Below are 12,445 nucleotides of genomic sequence, written 5' to 3'. Positions count from 1 at the left end.
TGAACTAGAGAACCAAAAGATGAAATATTTCAAATGGTAGTTAAGCCTAACGAGACTCTGGAAGAATATGTGGAGCATTTCCAATATAATCTGCAAAGATCTCATTATGCGAATCTTCCTGATCATGTTCTAAAAACCACAATGATTAAAGGTATGAAATACCAATGGGTAGAACCACTCAATATAATGGGTAAGGATGATGTTTACCAAGAATATTATGATGGTATTATAGACTTGTGCATCAAGTGCTCCATGGGAAATACAAGGTTGAAACCATCCAGTTGCGATGCGATCACCAAAGACAACAAAGCCTTAGGAGGAAGAATTACAAGAGTCGAAATTGGAAATCTACTAGAAGATTTCAAGACTAATATCCTGGGGACCCTGAAGACACAATTGGATATCATGCAAGCTAAACAAAAGCAGGCCAAAGCAGAAAAGAACCTGGATATTTTCTATCCCCGCTGTAGAAAAACACAGTCATAAAGAATGCCCGCTAGAAATGATATAGGCATGTGACATATGCACTAAGGAGCTGTTGTGGTCACCAACAACCCCCCTCTTTCTCTGGTATTAGCAATAACACCAAGCAAATGGGGACCCTTAGTAAAAAATCCAAAAAAAAAACATTTTATCAAAATTTTTGTATTTTAGCTCCATAAAGTTGTATCGCATCACGAGAAGAGAGTAAGACGTTTTCTTATGCGCATAATAAGCTGCGAAGAAGCGATGCGAAATTCATTGCGTCACTTATATTGTGAAGCGCTCTTAAAATGAAAAGATTAAGGAATCACCGACGGCCGATATGCGACGTCGCATATCGCAACATCATATAAGCAGCACACAATGATTGGATGATTAAGTGCGATCTGCGATATTGCGATCTGCGATATTTCCTTCTGCAATATTGCCATCTACAATATTGTGATCTGCGATGAATGCGATCATCAATTCCTGCAATGACACATCTTGATGACGCAATCCACGATACTGTGATGTGAGTCGCAGAAATCACTCATCGCAAAATTTCCTCAAAACAGTGTTCAAGGAAAGCTGTTTGTAGACCAAAATTGGGCACGCGCCTTAAAAGAAATTAATGATTGTACGCCAAAGTATCCAAGAAGGATTGTGTTGTGTTTTTCGAAGAGTCAGTTCATTATGAGTGTCATGATTATGCATTCATTAGAGCTTAGAGCTTTCATGTCAATCTTTTCGTCATTACTCTTTTCCTTTGCGTAAACTGTAAGACAGCAACTAACATAAAGCAATGTGCAGGAAACATCTAAGGAAAAGGGGAAAGCGTCGATACTCGGAGAACAGAGAAGAGATGTCTTCGCAAACGAATGCTACATGTAGTAGGACCGCGGATTCCAGAGTATCACTCAACAGATACTGATGGCAATAGACTACCCAAGACTCAGAGTCAAAGGCGCACAAAAGCAGCATGTTTACAAAAGATCCTGAAGCTTAGACTATGTAAAGCAAAAAAGAAAAACGCTAAAGAAGGAAAACACACCAGAAAAGCCTGGAACAAAGAATGGAAGCAGTTGTCAATACATAAAATTGTTCAGAGAGAAAATTCCCTAACTTATTCAGTCATTTGCAAGGCCGGAAACCGAAATAGCAACAGCACAATCAGTTTGAGAGAAATTTGGGTTATTACCAAGTATACACACAGTGAATAAACCAAGCCAGAGGAAAATATCTTCTAGTTTGTCAGAAAGCAGTGCCAGCTCTTGTTATTTCTATTTTCGTAGCTCAAACGAAAGGAGAAGACAACCAACCGACTCTTCCCAGGCGAATGTTGCATTGCTTACAGCACTGAGGAGCAAATACAGAAACGGTAAGAAATTAGATTCAATTTTTAGAAATAAATTTGCTTTAGTAGAAGCATGGTCATTTGAAACCGTGTCCTAAATTTATGTAATTAAGATTAATTAGTTAGCAGTATTTAAACCCTTCTCAAGCATTTGGAGAAGGGTCCAGAAATTTGTCAAAAAAAACTTGTCCTCAAAACATGCACTTTTGCACCCTCGGAGGGGGTTTTTGATGAATGGATGGATCGAGATTTATCAATGTTTGCATTTAATGTCTGCTACTGATGTTGCATGTTTTTACTCTTAGTAGATGTTAGAACAAGTAGAGATAAATCATTATTGCTTGAAGCTTATGAGTGGAACCAGTTATAAATGGTACTTTTATCTCTTGACCAGTTTCTGCTTATAAAGTGATATGCAGTTTTCAGTTGTTTATATGTTAATGCATGAATGTGTGGGTTACCATTTGGCACTTCTGTACGGTGGAGTCATTTATTTGTGCTTGATATATGAATAACTTATTATGCGATATGTTGTTCACAATTGTTTTGCTTAACTTTTTATGCAGAATGGTTTATCTTATTTGATTTCTATTCTTATGATAGCTGAATGATCTTTATTACCAGTTATTGTTCGAAATCTCTTTAAATCGCATAATAGAAGAAATACACCCCAGGTTAGCGTAGATTAGATGTGTTGTTTTTTATTATATTACAATAGCATAGAGTTAGTTTAGAAGTTTGAATTAAATTAGATTAAAATACTCCTAGATCAACATCATCCAACTCTACACACACACACACCCCTTAGATTGGGAAGCTAGTCCCATTATCCCCAGTCGGACCTGCCAACCAAGGTCCGGACTGGGTGCGTATCCCCCTTGTTGTCGACCCAATTTTTGGGGCTTCAACATATTTGGCGCTAGAAGGAAGGCTCGAACTATGAATGGCACCTAAATCAAAATCTAAATACCATTCTGAGAGTAAATCACCCTCATCAACTCCCCCAACTTCCCCAATACGTTTAAATCCAGAGTCAGAAGTCGCTCAAGTATCAACCGCTGCTACATACCCTAATAATTCAGACCAATTTATTATTGAACCCCCTGAAGTTCAAACTCTGATTCGCAAACTCCAGGGATTTTCTATTTTCACCCAGAAGTCTGATAAATCTCAAAGCAGCGTGACTTCGCAGTACAGTCCTGCTCATCCCCTGACCAGATTAAAGAGTGAAAAATTTGGCATCCAGCCAACTAAATTCCCTCTCCCCACCAGGAAAAGAGTAAGGAAAACACCACCAGAGTCTGACAGTGAGACTCTTTCATCTACGTCGTCCATTTCAACCCCCTCACCGCGAAGTCAGCCACCCACATCTTCATTCCAAGCCACTCATCCATCTTCCACAACCCCTCCTCTTCAATCATCAAAGATCATAATATCTTCATCTTCCCAGCATCAGGGATCATCCTCTGCACTTTCATTTACTAGCAGCTCAACGATGGACCAGTCTCCATGGAACAATCCTGGGGCATTTTTAATGCCTCCACCCCTGAGCCCAATACCGGCCCATCCTGAGAAATGGCTACCCAAATTCAATCCAGAAGCAGGAATGCTAGTTGAAGAGCATATTAATAATTTCATGCTTTCTGTTAATCTCAACGGAGTTACCAATGAGGATGCTGTCGTCCGGCTTTTTCCTTACACAATGCAAGGAATAGCTGGGTCATGGTACTTTTCATTACCTTCCGGGTCCATCACAAGTTGGGACATTTTTCAAAGTCAATTCCTTACCAAGTTTGGTGATGACAGATCAACAACGACGTTAATCAATGACCTATCCAATCTTAAAGCCGAGGCTAGAGAACCCATCAAAGATTTCAATTTACGGTTCAATAAAATCCTCAACAAAATCCCCGCTGCTTCCCAGCCCAGCGAAGAAGTGAGATGTGAATGGTATATTACGGCCTTACCATCGAACTTGGAAATCTTCGTGGATCGGGCAAATAAGACAACCTTAGTTGAAAACTTGACAAAGGCGATAGCAGTAGAGAAACGCGTAGTAGCCCTGGAAAAAAGATCTGCGATAGAGGAACGCAAATCTAAGAAAGTCTCCTACAAGGAAGACCCCAAGAAGAAACAATCGAAAGATCCTTTCAATTTGGAAGGATTACAAAAAGTGTTAAAAACCATGTCCAATGAGATGATTGACATAAAAAAACAAGTAGCAGAAACTTCTTCGAAAAAGCCCTACAGAGCTTTTAAAAGAAATCTTTCAATGGAGGTGAAACCACCCAACACTATCTCAAACGTCGAATCCGAAGAAGAAGAAGAAGAAGAGAATACCACTGAAGGGCAGACTGATGACGAAGAAGTTGTGGAACTACAAGGAATGTGGGATTTCATCCTCCCGCAAGAAGAAGATCAAGAAGCATTTCCGGTTAGCACACGAAGCAAAAATCAACTTGATCCTCCCCAAACTACCCCTAAGCAGAAGGGCGCAAGCCCTGCAACAAAAGATAAAGTCGCAACAAAGAAAACAACTGCTAAAGCGACTCAATCTAGCCCAGTCCAATCAGATCAAACACCTCCATCAAGAACACTGATTGTGTCGGATGAAATGGAATACAACATTATTGATGACATGAAAAAGACTAGGGCTAATATCACTCTTTATGAGTTGAGCAAATTGAAACATCAACAGAAGATAATGATGAAAGAATTACATGTTGTGCCTACTACATCTTTGCCTACAGTTGTAGCTTCCCACAACATGGGAAGACCTCCAACCAACACAATCAATAAGGTTGACCCAAATGACATCGCCTTGATTGGAGGAAGATCAAGGTCTCACACTCCCCCTTTTCTTCTCACTTATGAAATTTTCAACAAAAACGTGCACAATTGTTTGGTAGATTCTGGTGCTTCCACGAATATTTTACCCAGATCAATATGTGCCAAGTTGAATGTTCAACCACAAAAATCCGCAGTGCGCATAGTTCAGCTTGATCGATCTCAAGTTGAAGTGATTGGTGAACTTAATCAAGTGACCATAAGATTGTCGTCTAACCCGAAGGTATGTCAGGTTATCGACATTCTATTAGCTGATATCCCAAAATTCTATGGCTTGATTCTTAGCAGGGATTGGTCCAAAAAACTCCTTGGATACTTCTCAACCGACTGGTCACACATGTGGTTACCCTACAATGGTAAACCGAATCAAATAAAGGTTGAACGAGAGTTACACCAGAAGTACATAGTGATGGAATTGGAGGGAGAAAATGAAGCAATAGCATACAACAACAGTATCATAGGAAATTACTCTGTAGATTCTTTCCTCGGCAATTTCAATGCTCATACCTCACCTTACTTAGAAAATTCAGTTTTGTTCCAAGTCGAAAATTTTTCCCAAACTGATAATTCAAAGTGTGTTAATTTTTTAGATAACCCTGTAAATACATCTTTGTTTTGGAAATTATATTTTGATGGCTCTAAATCTAACGAGGGAGCATGAGCAGGATGCGTTCTGATTAGCCCAGACAGAAACAAGACCATGCTTACGTGCAGACTTGAATTCGATTGCACAAACAATACAGCGGAATGTGAGGCCTTGGTGCAAGGCCTATACAAAGCAATCGGGTTGAACGTTAAGTACCTTCAAGTCTTCGGAGACTCTGAGATTGTCATCAAACAGGTCCGTAACACCATACATTTCCTATCAGGTCATTTGAAGCACTATCAATCTTTAGTACAAGATCTGACTGCACATTTCATAGCATTCAATATTTCGTCAATCCCAAGACTCCAAAATGTGAGCGCAGACCTGTTAGCTAACGTGGCCTCTAGACTTATTCCCTCCGAAGATTTTAGTCCAGATAGATTCTCAATAGAATTAATCTTTATACCGTCCATCCCTGACAACATTACGAACTGGAGAGTATTCAATGACGATCCAGACATTGTAAATTTCCTCACTTCTGAAGGATCCTACTCAAATCAAATAATTGACGAAGACCATCATGATCACCAAATACAACAAAATAGCACTGATAATGCTATACCTAAATCGGTGGTTAAGTTAGAAGACTTATATGATTTGAAAAGTCGGTTTAAAAGGTCTACCAATTCTAAGCTCTACAGTTCGACTCTGAACTACGAATTAGTAAACTTAGGAACCGATGAGAAACCACAAAACGTTAATCTAGGCCACGGCCTAGCCCCTGAATAAAAATTAGCATATATCCATCTTTTGAGACAATACAAAAATGTTTTTGCCTAGAATTACGATGAGCTGAAGACATACGACACTTCTATCATTCAACACACTATCCCTATGATTGACAATGAAAAACCTGTCCAACAGAAACTCAGAAAAATCCACCCCAATTTAGAAAATCAGATAAAAACTGAGCTAAATAAGTTATTGAGAGCCAGAAAAATCTTCCTCGTCAGACATTCCAAATGGGTCTCCAATATGGTACCCGTTAGAAAGAAAAACAGAGATATTAGAATTTGTATCGATCTCCGGAATCTCAACAAAGCCTGTCAAAAATACAATTTTCCCCTCCCACCTATGGAGCAGATATTACAGGCAGTGGCAGGCTCAGAATTAATGTCTTTTTTGGATGGATTTTCAGGATACAATCAAGTGCTGGTACATCCCGATGATCAGTTAAAAACCACATTCCGAACTAAATGGGGCACATACGCATATCGGAAGATGCCATTTGGTTTGATCAATGTCGGCGCTACATTTCAAAGAGCCATGGACATCGCATTCAAAGGTTTAGTCAATAAATCTGTAGTGATTTACCTGGATGATATAACAATGTACTCCAAGAAGCGAAGCGACCATCTCAAAGACTTGAAACAAATCTTTCAACGATGTTTGAGGTATGGGATTTCACTTAACCCAAAGAAATCTTTTTTCGCATTAAGTGAAGGAAAATTTCTAGGATTCATAGTGTCAAAATCTGGTATTCACATTGAACCTCACAGAATCAAAGAAATTTCTGAAATATACATGCCTCATAACAAAAAAGCCATGCAATCTTTCCTTGGTCAAATCAATTTTGTGAAGAGATTTTTCCCAGATTTCTCACGTATTATTTCTCCTTTGCAAAATATGATTAAAAAGAATTCAAATTTTAAATGGGGTCAAGATGAGCATGAAGCATTCAACTTGATCAAACAAGCCATCATTAACTCTCCATCTTTAGCGACCCTGAATTTTTCAGAATATTGTATCTTATACACGTTTGCCTTAGAGAAATCTTATGCCGCGATTCTAACTCAAGCAAATCAAGAGAAAGCGGAAGCTCCAATCGCATTTTTTAGCTCGAATTTACAAGGTGCTGAACTCAAATATTCAGACGTGGAGAAACAGGCATATGCTGCTTTCAAAGCGATCAAATATTTCAGACCTTTCTTACTTAAAGCCCATACTAAGGTCATAGTACTGTTTCCAGCGGTAAGAAACCTTCTAATACAGAAGGATGTGGGCGAAAAAAGAGCAAATTGGATCACCGCTTTACAAGAATACGATCTTGAGATCAAACCAGCAAACATTGTAAGAGGTCAAGGCTTCTGCAAAATGTTGGCTGGAACATCACAAATTCCTGAGAATTCATCTGAAGAGGTACATACGTATGAGGTAAGCCTAAACGATGCAGAATCATTATATGCTGACACCATTTATTATCTTAAGAACGAGTGTGCCCCATCACACCTGGATCACACCAAGAAAAGAGCTCTGAGGTTGAAAGCTAAACAATACCAGCTCATAAATGATGTTCTGTTTAAAAGGAATTACGATTCTGTGCTTCTTAGGTGTCTTGAGAAAACTGAAGCCGAAAAGGTTTTGCAGGAACTCCACGATGGACCAGCAGGCGGACACTATGTTGGAGATGCTACTGCACATAAAATCTTACGTGCAGGATATTATTGGCCCACGCTGTTCAAAGACTCACATAGTTACGTGAGGAAATGCCAGGTCTATAAGACTGCTGCAGGGAAACAAAAGAAACCGTCCATGCCACTACAGCTGGTAAACATCGAGCAACCATTCAGCGAGTGGGGCTTGGACATGATAGGTGAGATCGTTCCTCACTCTTCTAAGCAGCATAGGTACATCCTCACGGCAACATATTATTTTACTAAATGGGTAGAAGCAGTTCCTCTCAAGACAGCTAATTCTGAAAATATTATTGAATTCATAGATCAATTTATAATCACTAGGTTTGAATTGGCAACGACCTTAATGTTTGATAATGCTTCATACTTTTCTGGAAATACAATGACTGAGTTTGCACTTAAAAGAGGGTTCAAACTGAAATATTCGGCCAACTACTATCCGCAAGGTAATGGATTAGCTGAATCAACAAACAAAAACCTGATCAGGATTATTAAAAGAACAGTCAACCAAAACCAAAAGAATTGGCACAAAGCATTGGTAAATGCTTTATGGGCAGATAGAATAACGAAGAAAGCTTCAATCGGCACTTCTCCCTTTAATTTAGTTTATGGGAAAGAAGTGGTTCTTCCAACTCACTTAGTCATCCCCTCTTTGTCTTTGGTACAACATATCGATGAGGTATCTACCTCCTCCATACAACTAAGACAAATGGAAATAATTAAATTAGAAGAACGACGAGAACAAGCTAAGAAAACCCATGCCCATCACCAAGCGCTGATAAAATCCTCTTTTGACTCAAGCATAATGACCAGAAAAAATTTTCAGATGGGAGATTTAGTTTTGAAATGGGATAAGGCTCATGAAGAAAAGGGCAAACATACGAAATTTCAGAAACTGTGGCTTGGTCCTTTTCAGATTGTAGAAGTCATAGGCCCATCGACGTTTGTGTTGCAGGATTTAGTAGGTAGAAGAGATTCTTTGCCTGTGAATGGAAAGATTCTTAAAATGTATTTTCCATAGAAGATCACTCTTCTATTTTTGTAGGATAGTTTTAGTTTTTATTTGTTTTTCTCTTTCTTATAAATAAAACCAGTTGTAGATGGTCACTAAAAGGGTTCATGAAAAAGACACCAATTCTCCATCAGATTTTGAGCTTTTCGCTTGTACAAGTAGCAAAAATTTTTGAAAAATCTGATTTTTATTATTGACAGGTAGAGTTAACTTTAGCCTAGACATGATACTAGTTTCAACTTCAAAAATTTGATGAAAACAACCTTTGGTAAGAAATTGTTTTATATCAGCACAATGAAAGGTATCAATAATAAAATAAATATTCTCTGTAAGGCTGTTGTTTTCAAACTCATTATTGTCGTCCAGAGCTTTCTTAAGGAAAAACAATGACTTCCTCCCTGCTAAAGGAAATCACAGCATTCAGAGGAACAATCTGAGAAAACACTGTATCTCAAAGAATAAGAGGTCTCATCACGAGCCGGATTATCATGATCACAGATATTATAACTTGCTGACTTTGCCAATACTGTCTACCAAAACAGGGCAACGACTCAAGATTGTTGCAATCAAAAGACAAGGGGTCTCATCAAGAGCCAGCTTGTTCAGCAAAAGTGTAAATCAAGTGAATGACTGTGTCATAATTTGGCCACCAAACCAAGACATTGTTCTTTGGAGAATAAAAAAGGAAAAAGTGTCAAAAAGGGTTTTCCTCTGAAAAGTTGTAAATAGCCTTAAGCAGGATAAAGGATCATTGCTGGATAACAGGTAACCCTGTCGAGGCTATGGACGCTTGCGGGTAGCAGAGGCTCTACCTACGACAAATGAGCATATTTTAAAAGCCAGCACGCAGAGAAGACCTTATTTTATCTTTGAAAGACCAAGTAATGTCTGGTGTGAATACAAGAACTAAGCCTGAGGAAACAAACAATTGGAATATGAAAAGGTTGAGATGAAGTATCAGTGATAGGATAAGGCGTAATATACTCTATCTGTCCATAACAAAATTTAGACATATGAAAATTTTTTTGCTTCGAAAGTTAAAATTCAAATAAAAAACAGAGATAACTGGTTCTTCACAGTGAATCGCCATTGTTGTGGTCACCAACAACCCTCCTCTTTGTCTTGTATTAGCAATAACACCAAGAAAATGGGGAACCTTAGTAAAAAATCCAAAAAAAAACATTTTATCAAAATTTTTGTATTTTAGCTCCATAAAGCTGTATCGCACCGCGAGAAGAGAGTAAGACATTTTCTTATGCGCATAATAAGTTGCGAAGAAGCGACGTGAAATTCATTGCATCACTTATATTGTGAACCACTCTTAAAATGAAAAACTTAAGGAATCGCCGACGGCCGATATGCGACCTCGCATATCGCAACATTGCATAAGCAGCACACAATGGTTGGATGATTAAGTGCGATCTGCAATATTGCGATCTGCGATATTGCGATCTACGATATTGCGATCTGCGATGAATGTGATCATCAATTCCTGTGATGACACATCTTGACGACGCAATCCACGATACTGTGATGTGAGTCGCAGAAATCACTCATCGCAAAATTTCCTCGACACAGTGTTCAAGGAAAGATGTCTGTAGACCAAAATTGGGCACGCGCCTTGAAAGAAATTAATGATTGTATGCCAAAGTATCCGAGAAGGATTGTGTTGTGTTTTTCGAAGAGTCAGTTCATTATGAGTGTCATGATTATGCATTCATTAGAGCTTAAAGATTTCATGTCAGTCTTTTCGTCATTACTCTTTTCCTTTGCGTAAACTGTAAGACAGCAACTAACATAAAGCAATGTGCAGGAAACATCTAAGGAAAAGGGGAAAGCGTCGATACTCGGAGAACAGAGAAGAGATTCCTTCGCAAACGAATGCCGCATGCAGCAGGACCGCGGATTCTAGAGTATCACTCAACAGATACTGATGGCAATAGACTACCCAAGACTCAGAGTCAAAGGCGCACAAAAGCAGCATGTTTACAAAAGATCCTAAAGCTTAGACTGGGTAAAGCAAAAAAGAAAAACGCTAAAGAAGGAAAACTCACCAGAAAAGCCTGGAACAAAGAACGGAAGCAGTTTTCAATACAGAAAATTATTCAGAGAGCAAAGTCCCTAACTTATTCAGTCATTCGCAAGGCCGGAAACCAAAATAGCAACAACACAATTAGTTTGAGAGAAATTTGGGATATTACCAAGTATACACACAGTGAATAAACCAAGCCAGAGGTAAATATCTTCTAGTTTGTCAGAAAGCAGTGCCAGCTCTTGTTATTTCTATTTTCGTATCTCAAACGAAAGGAGAAGACAACTAGATGACTCTTCCCAGGCGAATGTTGCATTGCTTACAGCACTGAGGAGCAAATACAGAAACGGTTAGAAATTAGATTCAATTTTTAGAAATAAATTTGCTTTAGTAGAAGGGCGGTCATTTGAAACCGTGTCCTAAATTTATGTAATTAAGATTAATTAGTTAGCAGTATTTAAACCCTTCTCAGGCATTTGGAGAAGGGTCTGGAAATTTGTCAAAAAAAACTTGTCCTTAGAACATGCACTTTTACACCCTCGGAGGGGGTTTTTGATGAATGGATGGATCGAGATTTATCAATGTTTGCATTTAATGTCTGCTACTGATGTTGCACTTTTGTACTCTTAGTAGATGTTAGAACAAGTAGAGATAAATCGTTATTGCTTGAAGCTTATGAGTGGAACCAATCATAAATGGTACTTTTATCTCTTGACCAGTTTCTGCTTATAAAGTGATATGCAGTTTTCAGTTGTTTATATGTTAATGCATGAATGTGTGGGTTACCATTTGGCACTTCTGTACGGTGAAGTCATTTATTTGTGCTTGATATATGAATAACTTATTATGTGATATGTTGTTCACAATTGTTTTGCTTAACTTTTTATGTAGAATGGTTTATCTTAATTGATTTCTATTCTTATGATAGCTGAATGATCTTTATTACCAGTTATTGTTCGAAATCGCATTAGATTGCATAATAGAAGAAATACACCCCGGGTTAGCATAGATTAGATGTGTTGTTTTTTATTAGATTACAATAGCATAGAGTTAGTTTAGAAGTTTGTATTAAATTAGATTAAAATACTCCTAGATCAACATCATCCAACTCTACACACACACACACCCCTTAGAATCGGAAACTGGTCCCATCATCCCTAGTCGGACCCGCTATACCAAACGGATAAGGAGCTGCCAACCAAGGTCCGGACCGGGTGGGTATCCCCCTTGTTGTCGACCCGATTTTCGGGGCTTCAACAGGAGCATGCCATGGAAAGTAGCCCATCACTCCTAGGATTAAAAGCAGTCTTCAAGGAAGTAGAAGAAGAAGTGGAACCAATATATCTGCTGAACCAACATCGTCAATGGAAAGCGCATCAGATAGGTATGCTTATCAATCCATCTTCATTCTTTCCTCCCTCGCAATATAATTCTCAGCAATATTTAGGGGCAGCATGGCAGACCAACCACCCTTTTCTACTTGGCCACCTCAAATATTTAGTATGCCACCATGGCCCAACCAGTCAAATCCAAACAATAATTGGTCAAATCCCTCTTACCGTCCACCATTCTAGCAGAACAATCCCTTTTCATCTCAATGGTCCCCTTCCACCTCACAAAATCAAAACTGGCAATCAAACTGGAAAATATCAACGAACCAGCCTATGGGGACAAT

Source organism: Pinus tabuliformis, chromosome 5_1 (genome assembly GCF_031772625.1).
Source record: "Pinus tabuliformis cultivar Carrire ecotype Pingquan chromosome 5_1, CPIR1, whole genome shotgun sequence".
In the NCBI taxonomy this organism is placed as follows: Eukaryota; Viridiplantae; Streptophyta; class Pinopsida; order Pinales; family Pinaceae; genus Pinus; species Pinus tabuliformis.
The sequence above is the reverse complement of the archived record's forward strand: the minus strand, read 5'-3'. Positions refer to the sequence as shown.